The sequence below is a fragment of the Sciurus carolinensis genome, chromosome 9 (genome assembly GCF_902686445.1).
Source record: "Sciurus carolinensis chromosome 9, mSciCar1.2, whole genome shotgun sequence".
Lineage (NCBI taxonomy): Eukaryota > Metazoa > Chordata > Mammalia > Rodentia > Sciuridae > Sciurus > Sciurus carolinensis.
Window position 1 is genome coordinate 86,573,985 of NC_062221.1, and position 19,107 is coordinate 86,593,091.

The 19,107-nt window shown below is 38.2% G+C and overlaps 1 pseudogene; it reads right to left on the reverse strand.

Moving 5' to 3' along the window:
- LOC124992739 (zinc finger CCHC domain-containing protein 14-like) overlaps positions 1–19,107 on the reverse strand; it is a 231,746-nt pseudogene that overhangs the window by 210,874 nt on the left and 1,765 nt on the right.

Sequence of the window (19,107 nt, forward strand, 5' to 3'; positions counted from 1 at the left end):
AATAGCTAAAGCAATCCTTGGCAGAAAGAGTGAAGCAGGGGGTATCGCAATACCAGATCTTCAACTCTAGTACAAAGCAATAGTAACAAAAACGGCATGGTATTGGTACCAAAATAGAAAGGTGGATCAATGGTACAGAATAGAGGACACGGACAAAAACCCAAATAAATACAATTTTCTCATACTAGACAAAGGGGCCAAAAATATGCAATGGAGAAAAGATAGCCTCTTCAACAACTGGTGCTGGGAGAATTGGAAATCCATATGCAACAGAATGAAACTAAACCCATATCTCTCACCATGCACGAAACTAAACTCAAAATGGATTAAGGATCTCGGAATCAGACCAGAGACCTTGCATCTTATAGAAGAAAAAGTAGGTCCAGAGCTTCAACATGTCGGCTTAGGACCAGACTTCCTCAACAGGACTCCCATAGCACAAGAAATAAAAGCAAGAATTAATAACTGGGATAGATTCAAACTAAATAGCTTTCTCTCAGCAAAGGAAACTATGAGCAATGCGAAGAAAGTGCCTACAGAGTGGGAGAAAATCTTTGCCAATCATACTTCAGATAGAGCACTAATCTCCAGAATCTATAAAGAACTCAAAAAACTCTACACCAAGAATGTAAATAATCCAATCGACAAATGGGTTAACGAAATGAATAGACACTTCACAGAAGAAGATATACAAGCAATCAACAAACATATGGAAAAATGTTCAACATCTCTAGTAATAAGAGAAGTGCAAATCAAAACCACCCTAAGATTCCATCTCACCCCAATTAGAATGGCAATTATCAAGAATACAACCAACAACAGGTGTTGGCGAGGATGTGGGGAGAAAGGTACACTCTTACATTGCTGGTGGGGCTGCAAATTAGTGCAGCCACTCTGGAAAGCAGTGTGGAGATTCCTTAGAAAACTTGGAATGGAAACACCATTTGACCCAGCTATCCCACTCCTTGGCCTATACCCAAAGGACTTAAAATCAGCATATTACAGAGATACAGCCACATCAATGTTCATAGCTGCTCAGTTCACAATAGCCAGATTGTGGAACCAACCTAGATGTCCTTCAATTGATGAATGGATAAAGAAAATGTGGTATATATATACAATGGAATATTACTCAGCCATAAAGAACGATAAAATTATGGCATTTGCAGGCAAATGGATGAAACTGGAGAATATCATGCTAAGTGAGATAAGCCAATCTCAAAAAACCAAAGGAAGAATGATATCGCTAATAAGTGGATGATGACACATAATGGGGGGTGGGGAGGGTTAGTGTTGGGGTTGGAGTTGGGTTTAGGGAGGGGGGCAGGAATGGAGGAAGGAAGGACTGTATAGATGGAGGGGAAGGGTGGGAGGGGAGGGGGGGAAGGGGAAAAAATGGCAGAATGAATCAAACAACATTACCCTATGTAGATTTATGATTACACAAATGGTATGCCTTTACGCCATGTACAGACAGAGAAACAACATGTATCCCATTTGTTTACAATTTTATAATAAAAAAAAAAGATAACAGAAAAAAAAAAAAAGATTTATTAAGCTAGATTTCATTGGAATTTAAAATTTGTGCTCCAGAAAAGATAATGTAGAGATAAAGACCATACATACACTGGTTAAGATTATTTTCTAAAGATACTGCTTTTACCCAACATATACAACAAACTTGTAAAAGTCACAATAAGAAAACTGTCTGCTTCTCTATTTCTCATTTTTATTAGATTTTCAAATATTCTCTATTTCTTTTAACCTGTTTAAGTTTATACACTTAAAATTATAACAAGCATTTGTTACTTCCATACTACTCCTCCACAGATTTAAGAAAACTTCATCTCCAATAATGATGTTATAGTTATGCATAGTTAAACAGTATTTTCATTTTATCCTTTTTTCTCTCCAAATTAAATGTTGCTATTCTATTGTAAGTATTCTTTAAATATTTACCTGTTATGCAGATATATCTTCCTCTTATATGTGAATTTGCCTTTGAAATTTCATCTTCCTTCTATTCACAGTACAAATTCAGAAGTCTCTTAAAGATTTTTTTTTAATTTTTTTGGTAATCTACTATCATTTAAGTATAGGATAGACAAAGATTTTCCTGAAGCAGATCCAAATCTGGTATCACTTAATGACATATTTTTGGTGACACATTCTTTAACCTTTTTTTTTTAAATGGCTTGATTTTTCTCTTTATTTTTTGCTTTGTTTTTCTTTGAGGTGCTGGGTGTTGAACTAGGCACAAACTCTAACATAAACACTCCTGCATTCCACCTTATCCTTTATTATACTTATATGTCAAGACAATTTAAAAAAAAACACAGGAATCTCATATTTCTGTTACTAAAGCTTTATAATAACTTAAATATATTAGTCTACTGCCTTCTGGTTTCCATTAGTGATATTTTTTAATGGGAATAACTCCCATTGCTGTCCTTTGCAATATAGTTCTTTTAATGTCTAGTTGATTTTAAGATTTTTTTCTTAGTTCCTATATAGTTTCAACATGATTTGCTGAGTTATGAATTATTTTATCAGTTCAGCTTGAAGATATTGTTCTTTAATTTTATAATATACTTGCCTAATTCATACTGGAAACTCTGTGCTTATTCTACACTATGATCTTCTCATGCTTGAATTTGGTACTTTTAATAACATCTGTCTACCATGATTTATATGCTTTTATATTGTCTTCAGTACCATATTTAGTATTCTAAATAATCTTAACTTTCTGAACCATATTTTAGGAAGTTTCCCTAATTCATTCTTTTCCTGATTTGATCTTCATTCCGTGCTGGAGGATTTAAATTGCAGGAGAATATGTTCTCTTTAATTTCCCAGGTACTTTCTGGTTTTGATTGGCAATTATGCCTCTGCTGTGTTGATAATATGCAATTACACGTACACTTTGAACTCTGAATTCTATAGCCACTTAGAACTGATTATTACACGCTTAATCTGGTAATTTAAACAGTAGAGTCTTTGACATCTAAATCTGTTGTGAAATTTACTAGAAAAATAAGATATCCAGAATGGCCAAAGCCATACTTAGCAAGATAGGTGAAGCAGGAGGCATCACAACACCAGACCTTATATTATAAAACAGAGCTATACTAACAAAAACAGCATAGTGCTGACAATAAAACAGACATGAAAATCAATGGTACAGAATAGAAGACACAGAAATATATGCACATAAATACACTCATCTCATACTAGACAAAAGTTCAAAAAATATTCACTAGAGAAAATAGTGTATTCAATAAATGGTGTTAGGAAATTTGAAAATCCATATGTAACAAAATGAAAATTATACCCTATCTCTCACCATGCACAAGTCTCAACTCAATGGGGATCAAAGATTTAGGCATAGAACAGAGGCCCTTCTTCTAATAAAAGAAAAAAACAGGCCCAAATCTTCACCATATTGGCTTAGGATTGGATTTCCTTAACAAGTCTCCAAAAGCACAAGACATAAAATCAAGTATCAACAAAAGGTTAGGATTCTAACTAAATAATTTCTTCTCAGCAAAGGAAACAATCAACAATATGAAGAGATAGCCTACAGAAAGCAAGGAAATCTTTGTCATATGCACCACAGATAAAGTATTATACTCCAGGATATATAGAGAGCTCAAAAAAACTTAATATATATATATATATATATATATATATATATATATATATATGCCAATCAATAAATGGGCTAAGGAACTGAACAGGTATTTCACAGACAAGAAAAACAATTCATCAACAAATATACGAAAAGATGTTCAAAATCTATAGCAATTAGAAAATTGCCAATCAAAACTACTCTAAGAATTCATCTCATTCCAGTCAGACAGGCAATTGTGAAGAATATAAGCAAGAATAAATGCTGGTGAGGATGTAGGGAAAAAGGGACACTCATACATTGCTAGTGGGACTCCCAATTGGTACAACCATATGGAAAGCAGTATGGAGAGTCTTCCAAAAACTTGGAATGGAAACACCATTTTTCCCAGGTATCCCATTCCTTGGTCTCTACACAAAGAGCTTAAAATGAGCAAAGTACAGTGATGCAGCCACAGCAATGCTTATAGCAACTCAACTCACAGTAACTACACTATGGAACTAACCTCAGTGTTCTTCAAGACATGAATGCCTAAAGAAATGGATATATACACAATGGAATATTACTCAACTTTAAAGAGGAATGAAATGATGTTTTTTACCAGTAAATGAATGGACCTGGAGAATATCATACTATGGGAAATAAACCAATCCACAACAAAAAACTGAATGTTTTCTCTGATATATGGATGCTAATTTGCAAAAATAGGGGTGGTTATCAAAGTATAGAGTTTCTTTGGTTGTGTCAAAGGAGATTCAAAGGAGGGGCAGACCCATGGGGAGAGGAAGAATAGGTGAATGGTTTGGAGATTACCTCCCTATATGCATATCGGACCAAATGACTGATAAGATGTACATCATGTACAACCAGAAACATGAGAAGTTATACTCCATTTACATATGATGTGTCAATGTGCATTCTATTGTCATGTATAACTAATTAGAACAAATATAAGAGGAATAAAAATTAGTGGCAGCCAGGGAATGGAGGAGGAGGAAGGGGAGTTTTTACTTTATGGTGACAGAGCTTCTGCTTACAGTAACAAAACTGTTCTGGAAAGAGAAGTTTGTACAATATTTTGAGTGTAATTAATGCCACTGGGTTCTCCACTTAACATGGTTAAAATGGCAATTTTCGTGTCACATGTCTTTTACAAAAAGAAACACTTCATTAAATTTAAGAAACATTTTCATGTTTGAAAATGGAGAAAAGGACATGAACCACGTCAGTGATATTAATGGCGACTCCTCTTTTCTTTCTTAGCTGCCCGGATCAGTGTTGTCAATGTAGACAATGGTTTGGCCAGTTTCAGGAAGGGTGCTGTCAGAAAAAGGGGAGAGAGAAGAGCATGAAGTTTACTAATAGAAAAATAAAACTTTTTCCTTTCAACTAAGCCCTGAGGACTACTTATGAATACAATTTTCTTAAAAATCACATGTCAATACCTGCCCAAAACACTCCTAATCAGGTCCATAGTTGTACACAGAGTTGTTTAATTTCCCTAATTTCCAACATCAACAGTGAAATAGCTCATTAATACACTCATGCCAACATTGAATGGATACAATATTTCATAATATACAAAAACGTACTTCAACTGTATTGAACTTTTATGTGTATATATGTATATGTATATATGTATACATTTTAGTTGTAGGAGGACACAAGACCTTATTTTATTATTAGTGGTGCTGAGGATCAAACACAGGGTCTCACATATGCTAGGTAGGAGCTCTACCACTAACCCACAACCCCAGCCCACAACACTAATCTTTCATTCCTGGCAGATGAAACCCTAAAATGTTGCTGCTGCCTTATTGGTAGTGATCAATGAATAATGAAATGTTATTATCACTGTTGGTTATTCAAAAAGAGTCAACATTTTCCAAAATGACATCTTTTCCAAATTTACCTGCAGGAATTCTTTGGTTGATCCCCTTATCTCCACATCCATTTCCAAACATCCATTTAAGAAATCCCAAAATATTGGGGAAAGTGTCTCTGCATTTCGAATTTCTGGAGTTCCATTTCTTGCCATCAGCTCTAAGGCCTAAAAATAGAACAACATCGGTGACCTTCTTTTGGGGGCAATGGCAGGGGAGGGGTTAGTTAGGGGGTGATTGCAGGTTTGCTTTATCAGTGAGTTACATTCCTAACACTTTTTTAAAAAGTTTTGAGACTTGGTTTCACCAAATTGTTGAGGCTCCATCAAACTTGTGATCTTCCTTTTTGGCCTCCTCAGTCAGCATGATTACAGGTGTGCAAACATTGCATAAGGTAGTCCTGACAGTCTTAATGTAGCTCAACAAATTTATAAAGTACTCTATCAAGTTTATGGACCTCTCCTGTGAGTGTGTGTGTGTGTGTGTGTGTGTGTGTGTGTGTGTGTGTGGTGCTGGGATCAAATCCATGGTCTTTTGCAGGCTGGGGAAGCACTCTACAAGTGAACGTGTTCAGCCCATCTTAATTCTTCAGCGATAATCACTAAATACTAAAATGAGGTCCTGATTATCTCTACCATTTTGAATTTTTTAACCGCTCTCTTTAATTCCTTTATTTTCTCTCTCTCTCTCCCTTCCTCTCTTTCTCTCTTTTCAGTGGGTGCTGCAGTAATTAACCAGGCATATCTAGGCAAGTAAGTACTTGCTCTACCACCGAGCTCTACCCCAGGCCTCTATTTAATTTATTTTGAGACAGAGTATCTCTAAGTAGCTCAAGAAGGCTTCCAACTTGAGATCTTCCTGCATCTGCCTTTCCAGAAGATGAGATTACAGGTGTGTGCCACAAGGCCTGGAATATTCATCTTTTTGGTGTTGAACTATGAATGCAATGCATCTTGCTTAAAAAATAAAATCAGCAACAACATGAAAAACGCCACCTATGGTACATAAAATTACAAAAAGCAGTGTTGTCAATCCTTCTATAAATGTGTAAACTTCTGGTAAACATTCGGAAGCTATTTAAAATTCACATTTCAAAACAATTGGATTTACTGAAACTCTGTTCCTTAACTAGCTATATGCCAGCTTCATCATTCCTAATAACACATTATAAAATGGATAAATTGAACAGTGACTTATATGTGTTTTCACAATTTATAAAAACCCCAATCATAAAATGATTATAATCTTTCACTTTTATTTTATATTTAAATTTCTGGGAATGAAATTATATCTTATTAATTGACTATTTTATAGTAGAAGTTTAAGTTTTGAAATGAAGCAGAAAACACACACCATCACTGAGTTGCCATGTGAAACAGGAGGAACCCTTTAATAAATTTCACTGAACTCCTTTCATATTGTAGACACAACTGGAGAGCTTTGTAAATGTATTTTCCAAATGCCTACCTGACCTTAAAATGTCGATCCCATACTTTTACCATATTAGACATTCATTTTATTATTAATATCCTTCATTTCTGTACAGAATGCTTAACAAAAATGATGCATATGTGTATATATATTTCTATATATAAAAACATTTTGTTGCTTTTGTGTGGTCCTGGGGATTGAGTGCTGGGGACTCATGAATGCTAGGCAAGGACTCTACCACTGAGCTACAACCCCAGACTAAGAAGAATGTAATTTTAAGAAGACCACTGTATTCTTTCATGGATGGTCCTTTAAACAGTGTTGTACCTAAAACCACTGTGAAACCCAAGGTCACATAGATTTCCTCCTGCATTAATATTATTCTAAGACCTCATGTCTCAGACAGCAATTAATATCAGTTTAAAATCTCAAGACTGTTGGAAACCCCTATACCTCCATCAGAAGGGATAGGATGGGAGCCCATAAAATACTCAAGCTCAGTATTACCACCCCAACCACAAAAGGTCCCCCCACCGCTACCCCCAATCTACTCCCCACCTTGATATCTGACTCACCTTACTCTTTACTTTCATTTATGTAATGATCATAAGTAGCCCAGGACTCCCAGTTCCCCCAAGTATTTCCACCCCAATGTCCATATGGCTCTGAACATGCTCCTTACTTTCACCAACTGTGCTTTCAGGGGCAACATTTCTTCTCACCCAAAAAGTGTCCTTTGGCTTCTCATTGCTCTCTGAAGTCTTCGCCTTTTTTTTTTTTATTATTAATATTCAGGCTTTTGACAACAAATCTACCTTTCCTTATTTTCAATGCTTACTAAACCCCAGGTCTTTCCCTACTCACTCCTTTGGGATCACAGTACTTTGAGCTGTTACCTCTCACATTACTCCTGTCCTGATTGGTGGCTACATCAATAGCTACACAGATGCCTGCTGCAGTTCCTTGTCCTCTGCTCTCATGGTCTCAAGAGCTTGCCTTTCTCACCTTATACACTATGTCCTTCCCTCTACCAGGAGAGACACCAGCAACCAGCACTCTTCTCTTGTTTTTCCCTCTACCTCCTATCTTTTGTACTCCCAGTACTCCAAGGTCAGCAATCCTCTGACTCCACTGGGTCCTAAAATCCCATAGGATTTTCAGTGTTCATCATTCCTTTCACATGTCCCTTCCATGACCCTCTCCCACTCACTTTCACAGCATTTATCTGGCTAAGATGTGCTTACAAGTGTGGACTTCTTTCCTATATCCATCAGCTCAATGTAGTGGATAAACACCACTTATCTGCGATGGCTGACATCACTTACCATTGACATCCACTAACCTCATATGGGCTCTTGGTGCCATCAGTTGTCACACTACATCTCCCTACTCCACTCACTCTCCTACTCTCCATTCCTGTCCTAAGACACATGCACTCAGTTCTCATGTCTCCTTAGCTGCCTCTTGACTCCTGAAATTTCTCAGACTTCCCTTGTTTTTGGTGACTGTAGAGACTTTTGAGGAGCACCAGTCAGATACTATACAATCCTTTGTCGGATACCCCTTTAATACAATGTATCTGATTTTTTCATGGTTATCTCAAAATTATGGTTTTTAAGAGGAAGATGTCCAGTTAACAGTGCCACTTTCTTTACTTTCTTTTTTTTCACTTTCTGTACTGGGGATTGATCCAAGGAGTGCTCTACCACTGAGTTATAGCCCCAGTCCTTTTTATTTTAAACTTTGAGACAGGGTATCACTACATTGTGGAGTCTAGCTTCCAAATTGTGACCCTCTTGCCTCTGCCCCTCACATAGCTTGGCCACCATGCCTGGCAACACTACTGCTTTCATTGCATCATGTTTGGGGATATACTAGCAACATGATTTATGACTGCTGATGTTGACCTTATCACCTAATTAAACTTTTGTTAAGTGTTTCCACTGGGAAGCATCTCTTCCCTTTCCATACTATGCAGTCCATACTTTAGTAATCCTCTACTTCCTGCAGGGTGGAGCATCCACATAAACTTTTAGAATTCTTCAGCTTGGGTGATTGACCTGTCTGTTCTCCCAAATGTATTTATTCAATCATTTATATCAGCATGGACTCACAAATATTTATTTTAAATTTCATGTTACAATTCCTTACAACTGTATATTGATGTTCAAATTGTTCCTGCATTGGTTAAACTGCTCTTTCAGTTGCCCGCTGTGATATACCTTCCTCAATCTGGCCTCTTTTTAAAATTCACAAGTTTATTTTAAATTGAGCACTAATAATTGTATCTATTTATGGGAAACAATGTGATGTTTTGATATTTGTATGCATTACAGCATGGCTTTTTCATTTAATGATTATTTTTGTGGTGCCAAGGATTAAATGCAGGGTCTTACACACACTAACATAATAGGAAAGTCTCTACCACTGAGACATTTCCTACCCAGCATTCCTCCCTCCCATTTTTACTAACTCATAAGTTTTTCAAACTATTCAGACCAGTAATAGATTGTTGATTTATATAAAATGTCTACATAATATCCATTGCTTCTGGATTTTTCGTCAATAGGGAGAGAAGGCTAGTACTGTTGACTACGCTTGTCTGGTATCTTCGTATTTATAGTTAAAACTGAATTAGGTTTAACATCAATGCAATTAATCATAAATGTGTTTGTTACCCAAGAAATCTGATTAAATTGCAAAGTTATAATGCTAAACCCTCGACTGCTAAATAGAAATCATTCTTAAAGTCCTTAAGGTAATTTATATAAATTCAGTAAATTCATAAATATTTCTTCACAATATGAATGTTTAAAAGGGACAACAAGAAAAGGCTCTCAGTATATCAATATATTTTAGTAGTGAAAGTAGAAGAAAAAACATGTTTCTGGATTTGAAAGTGTTTTTGTGGTAAAGAAAAAAGTTGTAGAATGTCTAAGTAATTTGCAGAAGTTTGGTGGAACTTCATTTTCAAAAAAATTGCATAAAATCAAATACTATTGTACTGATATAAACCAAATTTTTTTTCTATTTTTTGAAGTAGAACAATTTCTTAATACATTAATCTGCTCTTATCTATCAAGATATTGTCTTGTGTGTTAAGTTTTTTAATTATTTTTGTTGAAGATGGACAAAATACCATTATATCACTTATTTATTTATTTATTTATGTCGTGCTAAGGATCAAACCCAGGACCGGGCAAATGCTAGGGATGTGCTCTAGCACTGATCCAAAACCCCATTCCTTTGTTTTATTATTTTGAGAAACTAGTCATAAGGAATTAGGTTTGTACAACTCTGGTAAAGGCCCACTGTGTTTGAGAATATTGTACTACACTAGATTCTGAATTTTTCTTTAAAAAAAGCTAATCTTGTTAAAGACAAGAACATCGTGTAATTGTGGTGATATTACTGGATTCATAGTATACTAGATGTATTTGTGATTTGAAGTACACAAATCATTTAAATACAAGGTTGAAAGGATCATTCCACCAAGTTGAATTTCTACAAACTGAACTATAATGTAAAGTAATTATAAGTTGGTGTTTCTTGGATAACAGCTACTGTACAAACTCTATAGGTTCTAATCTTGCTAACATCATTTTATATTTTCGTTGAAACTTTAAAACAATTTTCTGTTAATCTGTGTAATAGTAGAACTTTCAGTACGACAATCTGAGTTAATTTGAGATAATAGGCCATAATCGATATCAAAATGTATAAATGTCATTCTAGTGTCATGTACAAATACTTAAAACAAATAAAAAATTAATTTATAAAAATGTCAAGAAAAAATGGTGTAAGGCTCACTCTCAGTACCAACACTGCCCCAATTAAATAGAAGGGGTAAGATAAATGCAAAGTTAGACATTAAAGTTACCTCCCAATATGTCTACCTCAAGACAGGTAAAAATGAATTGTTGAATGTTCAAGACCAGAAAAGGAAAGGTCATATGTTTTCTCTGATATGTGGATGTTAATTCACAATATGGGTGAAGGCTTTGAAAGGATATAGTTACTTTTGAATAGGTAGGGGGAGTGAAGGAAGGGGAGGGATATGGCGCTAGGAATGTTTATGGAATGAATCTGACATTATTACCCTTATACATGTATGATTACATAGAACATGCTACAAGACATGATGCCAATTATTTTTTATCCAGTCAGTCACTCTATGTAGTTGCATTGGGATGTTTAATCCATTTCCCTAACTGTAATGAAGGATAGGGTAGTAGTTACTATGGCCATTTTGTTAATTGTGTTCTATTTTGCTTCATTTTGCTTCATTTTTTTTCTTTTCCTCTGTGGTTTTTTCATTTATTTTTCATTGACTTTTTTGTAGTGACAGGCCTTGATTCCTCTCTCATTTTCTTTTGTGTGTCTTCTACCAATATTATCCTTGGGGTCAGCATGAGACATACATAAAGCTTCTTACATTTATATCAATTTTATTAAAATGGTTATATACTAATTTTGTTTTGTAAATTCAAGAGTGAGGGTAAAATAAAGACAATTAAGTGCATTCAAAACCAGAGAGAATTTTTCATTCACAGTCTCACTGAGTGAATTACTAAATTTTTAATAAGAAATAGAGGGGTGAGACAAGTTGGTGGAACAGACAGATCACTTCCCAGGATGCTCCACCATTGCAATAAACCCAGAGAATCAGTAGGCAGCTTCTCTGCAAAGGGGGTGAATGGACAAAAATTAGGAGGGTGTTTGCTAGAATTCAATACTGTACACTCAAAAAATTGGAGACTCAGAAGATCAAATAAATTAGGGAAGGAATTTTCAGTGTCACAGCTATGGAAGCTACAGCAGCAACCATTGGCCCAAGCCAGAATAGTAACCCCATGAACAGAGTAAATTGATAAGGATTCAAAGTAACCTGCCTATTGGGGAGGACTGTGTCATATCGGAGTATGGAGAGTTTAGAGACCAAGGACACTGCCTGAGCCACTGCCCAATTACCTTCTGCAGGAAACAAAAAACTGCATCTCTCCAACAGTGCAGAGGGTAAAGGAAGAAACCATCTTGCAGCCTGAGGATGGCCCCCACAGCAGCTGAGGAAGACAATTTCTGGCAGACCAGAGTCAGGACCAATAAATTAGCCTGGCAAACCCCTGCTGCATGACAGAGAGTGGGGCTAAGTGACCACGAAACAAGTCAGCCTGGAGAAAGTTTTACATAGGAGACATCTGTTCCTAGAACCCCATCTGGTTTCCCTCTTCCCCTCAATGCAGCTGCTTGCAGGACCTGCTGAGAGAGAAGAGCCCAACTGGGAATTTGAAAGGACATGGGAAGGAAACAACGAGTTTGGAGACTGGACCTGAGACGAGGAATCATGGGTTCTGCAGGAAATGAAGTGAACTGATTCTTTGCTCCTACATCACATGAGTGGAACCCAATGGAGATCCCTGGGGTTCAGACTTCCACCTAGGAACAGCAATTGCTGGGCCCTAGAGGTATGATGATTTGAAATCTCCTGGACAATTGGCATTCAGCAAACTGACTGAAGCCTACCTAAACCTAAAGTCCACCTCCAGGAGTTCCACCTGCAGGATGAGTCCTCTCACCCTAGCAACCCCACCCTGACTGGAGCAAACATCACACACTCCATGCTCCAGAGAGGGAAGAGGATCTTTTCATGTGCAAGAGAAAAAATTCCCCAACTTGTCACAGAGATTTATTTTCATATTTTTCCTCCCCCCTCACATTTCCACCATTATGGAAAATAATTATTTTTCATAGATCACTTTATTGATGACTAGGATGTCTGATTAGAATATTTCCATTTTCATTGTATATATTTTTTTCTGTCAATTATGTTTCCCTCAATTTTCTTGATTGTCTCCTGCTTACACCTAAACTCTTGCTCCCTCTTCCACTCTTCCTTAATTTTCACGTCTATCTTCTCCTTACTCTTAATCATCACATCTTATACTACTTCTGTTCTCCCCTTGTCAACTGCTCAAAAATATAAACCATCTAGCATACTGACATTTTTGTTGTAGGCAACAACTGTACATACCTTTTCTGTTTATTGTGACAAAACTGTAAACATCTCCTCAGGAGATGATTTAGTTGAGGTTGGATATTTTGTGCATTGTTTGAGGTTATTATTTGTCTCCCTTTAAGGTAAGGAACAAGTGTCTCAAGGTAGAAACTCTACTGCTTCAGATCCATACTGTTGGATGATTAGACACCCAAACAACATGATAAAATAAGGAACAAATTGCCCCAAACAAACCAAGATGATCCAATAACGGAATCCGTTAATGCCACAGTGGAAGCTATATCAGAGAAGGAGTTAAGAATGTACATAGTAAAACTCATCTGCAAGGGAAAGCACAAAATAGGGTGTGACATTACACAGAAAATAAAGGAAATGACACATTACTTCAATAAAGAGATAGATATTCTGCAAAACAAGTCAAATTAAAACACTTGAATGATGCAAAAATAAACCAACTTGAAAATTCACTGGAAAGCATGATCAACAGAGTAGACAACGTGGAAGACAGACTTTTTAGGCAATGAAGACATTTATCATCTTGAAAATCAAGTTATCCATGGAGAGAAAATGTTGAGAGACCATGAACAGAACTTCCAAGGAATATTGGATAACGTGAAAATACCAAACTTAAGATTTAGCAGGATAGAAAACTTCTGAAACCTAAAGAATGAAATGGAAAATGAAATACACAAGTCTTGGAGGACACCAAATGTACAAAACTACAGGAGACCCACTCAAAGCACATTATAAGGAGAATGCCTGACATAGAATATAAGGATAGAATCCTAAAGATTATCAGAGAAAAAAAATCATATTACATATAAGGGGAAACCAAATCAAACCTCAGGTCATTTCTCTACCCAGACACACAAAGGTAGGATGTCCTGATATGAAAAAAAAAAAGAAAAGAAAAAAAGAAAAAAAGAAAAGAAATGGATGACAATCAAGAATTTTGTATCCAGTAAAATTATCCTTAAGATTTGAAAAGGAAATAAAAATCTTCCATGATTAAAAAAATTGTTAGGAGAATTCAGAAGTGGAAATCCTGCACTATAGAACATTCCCAACAAATTATACCATGAAGATGAAATGGAAAAAGAAAAACTGAAAACCAACAAAGAAAAGAAGTATAACAAAGGAATTATCAAGGAAAGAGAAATTAAGTCAAATTAACAATCAGAAATAAACCAAAATGACAAGAAACACAACTTATATCTCAATAATCACCTTGAATGTTAGTGACATAAACTCATCAATCAAAAGACATTGAATGAGAGATTGGATGAAAAACAAGACTCAGCAATATGATGTCTCCAAGCCACTCACTTCATAACCAAATACATCCACAGACTGAAGGTAAGAGCATGGGAAAAACTGTATCACTCAACTGGATTGTGTAAAGAAGCAGGAGTTTCTATCCTCATGTCAGATAGAGTGGACTTTAAGTCAAAGTCTATCAAAAGGGACAGAAAAGAACATTCCATACTGCATAAGGCATCCTCTATGTACATCAAACAAAACTTTCTCAGTTTCAAGAGTCAAATAGATGACAAACAGTAATACCAGGTGGATTTAACATACCTGTCTCACAACTGCATTGATCTTCCAAACAAAAATTAAATTCACAAAGTAGAGAACTAAATAATACAATCAATAACTGAGAGTTAGCAGACATATAAAGAATATTTCATCCATCAATGAGCAAATACACTTTCTTCTTGGCAGCCTATGGATCCTTCCCTAACATAGACCATATCTTATGCCACAAAGCAACTCTTAGAAAAACAAAAGAAGTGGATTCTATCAGATCATAATGAAATTAATTTAGTTATCAATGATAAAATAAAAAATAGAAGCTATACTAACACCTGGAGGCAAAATAATACACTATATCTAGGTGACTTTTGGTTTGCGAAACCAGGGTGAATGTTCTACAAATTGATATGAGGATGGTATCAAGATAGGTAGACCTAAGAGTACAGGTAGGATGTTCTCCAGGGAGGGGAATGATGTGGGATTATGATGAGTTCAGAATTGGAAAATATGGAATCTGAATATCCACGTAACGAAATTTTTCTCTCTACAGGATCAGGAAAAGAATTGTGTTCTTTTGCTTCCATTAAAATAACAACAAGTAGTAGGGTGTGGTGGCATATGCCTAAAATTCCAACATCTTGGGGATGAGGCAGGAAGATCACAAGTTCAAAACCAACCTCAACAATTTGGTGAGGCTGTAAGCAACTTAGCCAGACACCATCTCTAAATAAAAATAACAAAAGGTCTGGTGATGTAGCTCAGTGTTTAAGTGCCCCTCGGTTTAATCCATAGTACCAAAATAAATAAATAAAATCACATCCTGGAATCCCTCATGGTCCACCTGCTATAGGCTTGTATTATATTGTGGTCTTAACAGCTAAGTGGCTTTTATGTATCTTCTCCTTGCACAAAGGTTACCGTTCAACACTTTCTTCAGTTTCACTTCCTGACTCCACTGCCCACTCCTTCAAAACTGCTTTGACAAGGTCAGATGTGGCTTTCCTACTGACAATCAAATGGCCAATTTCTGTTCTCAGTACCTCAAGCATTTGATGGAGTTGATCTACTCTTTAAGTCCACAAATTCACTGATCTAGCAGTACACAGCATAAGAACTGGGGAGTGAGAGAATAATCACACATATAATTTACATTAGTGTAATAAAGATGACACATAAATGAATAATGCAACCTTAGTTTTATGCACATATTAGATGGAAAGTTAAACCATTACAATGAATAGTTCAAAACAACAGTTACCAAAATCATGGCATTTTTCATCTTATTATTGTTATACCAAAATCTAAAGCCTTTTCCCATACTTTGATCCTGTTGTCGCCTCAAACATTCCAAGATTTCAAAACAACCTGGTCAAGGGCAATGGCAGAAAAGAGAGTGAAGCTAGTTTTAAGTCCCAGTCATCCATTATATCCCTCATTCCACAGCATCTGTGCTCACATTCTTTCTCACTCTGAACTATAAATAAAAATTAAAACACAATTTCCTTTATATTAACACCCTTGAAATGAAACACTTAAGTATAAACCTAACAATGTCTATATAAGATCTACAATAGAATAACAAAAACTGAACAACAAAATCAAAGAAGTACTAAATAACTAGGGAGGTGTTCCATCTTCATGGAGCGGAAGACTCATTCTTTTCAAGATCTTAATTCTTCCCAATTTAATCTATAGACTCAATGCAATCCCAAATATCTTCTTAGTAATTCATATTGTGGATACTGACAAAGTCATTCTAAAGTCTTTATGAAAACACAAAATACAACAATGCAATATTGAGAAGAACAAAGTTGGAGGACTGATAGCACTTGACTTCAAGACTTACTATCCAGACACTAAAACAAAGACTTAAATAGAATTTTCTTCTTTTGCTATGAGACCCTTTTCAACAATTTCACTATGTTGAAATAGGATTTATTTAAAATATTTCTTTGTTTAAAAAACAAAAAAAAATTTAAATTTTGGCTTTCAGCACATATCCAGGCCGCTGTGACGGCCCTCAGAAGTATTAAAATTGTAAACATCAATGAACACTCTAGTCTTTTTGAACACGACAGGACAAACTCCAGTTTGTTGCTCTTTAATGCAAAGTTGTTTCAGCTCTTGATAGTTGACGCTTTGTAGTGTTGGATTAAGAGATCCGTGAAGCCAATCCCAATGGCTGTCATAAGAGACATCACTGTCACTTCCAGAACTCTATGTAACACTGTGTACCACGAATAGAGAAGAATACAGAGGTCTGTCAATTCTGCATTGCATAGAAATAAACTCTACTAAAATAATACTACAAACCTCTACCAAAAGCCTTTCATAAAAAATGTAACAACATTCTGCTTTAGTTCCCTTGAAGTTAGAAAACTCATCTAAAAATTTGAAGCCTCATATCTCAATACCTTAAATTCTAGGACATTTCTTTTGATTTACACCAATTTTGCATGAGGCTGATTGTCCCATTTTAATACAGAATGGTCTGAATATTGTGACTTTTCTTCTCAATATTCAATTGGAAAATCCCTGGCAAGATTTTGCCAATCTATGTTAATATTGAAGGCTAAATAATGTCCCATGAGTAGAACATTTGCTTTATCCTTGTAGCCCCTAGATGCTTCCATTCCAGTGGACTGAGATGTAGACGTTTATAGCAAGGTCACTAATTCCTACTTAAACACAGGACTTCTTCCAGTCCCAGGCTGTGTCTGCTCTGTGCGCTCTCTGTCTCTCTGCCTTCTCCTGAAGTTTTCCAGGCAACTGTTAACGGAATTAGCTATCAGTACACAGCCTAATTAAAAAAAAAAAAGTGACAGGAGAGCATGTCAGAGGTTTTGCTCATCAACCACAGGACTGTATTACTGTTGGAAGGCCTGTCTCAAGTGTGCACATCACCAGGAAGTTCTGGGGCCGGGACCTTGGGAGCCCTGTGAGACTGGACAGTCTGCCAGCTTCACTAAGGAAGATCGAATGGAGTCGGGAGCAACCAAGCTGCAGGGGGCCACGGGCACGCTGCTCTCTGCAGAGAAAGCAACTTTGGTGTTGGCTGTGTACAGAGCAGTCAGGGGGTTGATTATTGCAGGGGGCACAATGATCTGCACGTTGCTGGGACTGGAGGTCTGCCCAGGGACAGCGGTGTCAGCAGCAACAGGAGGAGGACAGCACCAGCTTGATGGTCGGCCAAGCCACAATCAGGACAGTGCTGGGCATCCCGGAGGCGGCTGTGCTGGTCTCGACCGCCAGGGCTGACTGCTGCACTGTCTTCAGTACCCTGTCCAGAGTGGCTGCCTGCACAACTTTGGCCCTGGGCCCGGAAGGAGACAGTGGGCGGCACAGAGCTGCCCTCCGAGAGTCCCGAGAGGACCTGCACGGGCACGTGGGGCGTGGACGAGGGAAGGGTGTCCAGCACAGCACCGCCGAAGCTCTTGTCCACTTTAATGCCGCTCCTGGGGCCGGGCCCTTTGACCCTTACTTCCAAAGACAAGAGCTAGTGCACAGAGGACTAGAGGACCTTCCCATCGGCGCCTCCCCTGTTGGTTTTGTGCAAGGAACTCAGCATTTGGATGGGTGACAGGTGGGAGGCTGCGGGCAACAGCTGTGGGGGCAGAGGGTGGTGGCCCGCAGGGCCACAGCCAGTCTCGTTCTGCACAGGCAAGACCTGAGCCATGGGTCAGGGGGAGCTGGAGGGGAAGTGGCTCAGCAGCATCACGGGCTTCTCCTTATCAGAGCCCTCCAAGTTCACACCCACACCTGGGGACGGAAAAGAACAGTCAGCGCCACTCGGCCCAGGGTGTGCGGGCAGCACAGCAGGAGTTGCACGGGCGCCTTATGTCTGTCTCCTTGGCACTGTCCGAGCTCTCTTCCTGCACCTGCACACCCATAGGGCTGGAGGAGGAGCTGGAATACTCAGAGGAGCTGCCCTCCTGGGGCATCTGGTGCGAGGGCTGCTCCACCTCCACCCGCAGCTCTGAGGAGAAGGCACAGGCCAAACTTCAGGCTGGCACCCACATCCACACCGGGGTTGGCAGGGGGCTGGTCAGCATCACCTGGAGGCGAGTCCTTCAGGACACCCCGAGGAAGCAGGGACTACCTCTGCCAGAGTCAGACAGTCTCACCTGCACCAACTGCCCAAGGCCTCACGGGGAGGCAGGCAGCACTCACGTGGGTGTCCAGCTCCTCGCAGAGCATGGAAACACGTCTGCAGAGCGGGGCGCCGAACAGCACGGCGCCCTCTCGTTGCCCAGGCCCTGAGAACAGCCCTGGCACCTGCGTGCTCTGCCTCTCTTCTCTTGCTACTTCTACTCTGTGAAGGAAAACCCTCCCCACCCTGTGAGACAAGGAACCACCACAACAGGCATCCAGCCCTCACAGAGGGCTGGCTCCTGTGGTCAGTGTGGACCCAGCACGGCCTAGCCTGCTTAGGCTCAGCAGGGTCACTTTTCATGCTGTCAGCTTGGCAGCTCTGCATCTAATTCTTTTGCCCAAACTTCGGGCAAGGCCCACAGTCAGCTTCCCTCCAGCTCTCCTGCCTGCCTTCCTGGGCTACATCATGCAAGTCAAAACAGAGAAAGACCGGCATGACCATCAAATTGTAAATGGCAGGC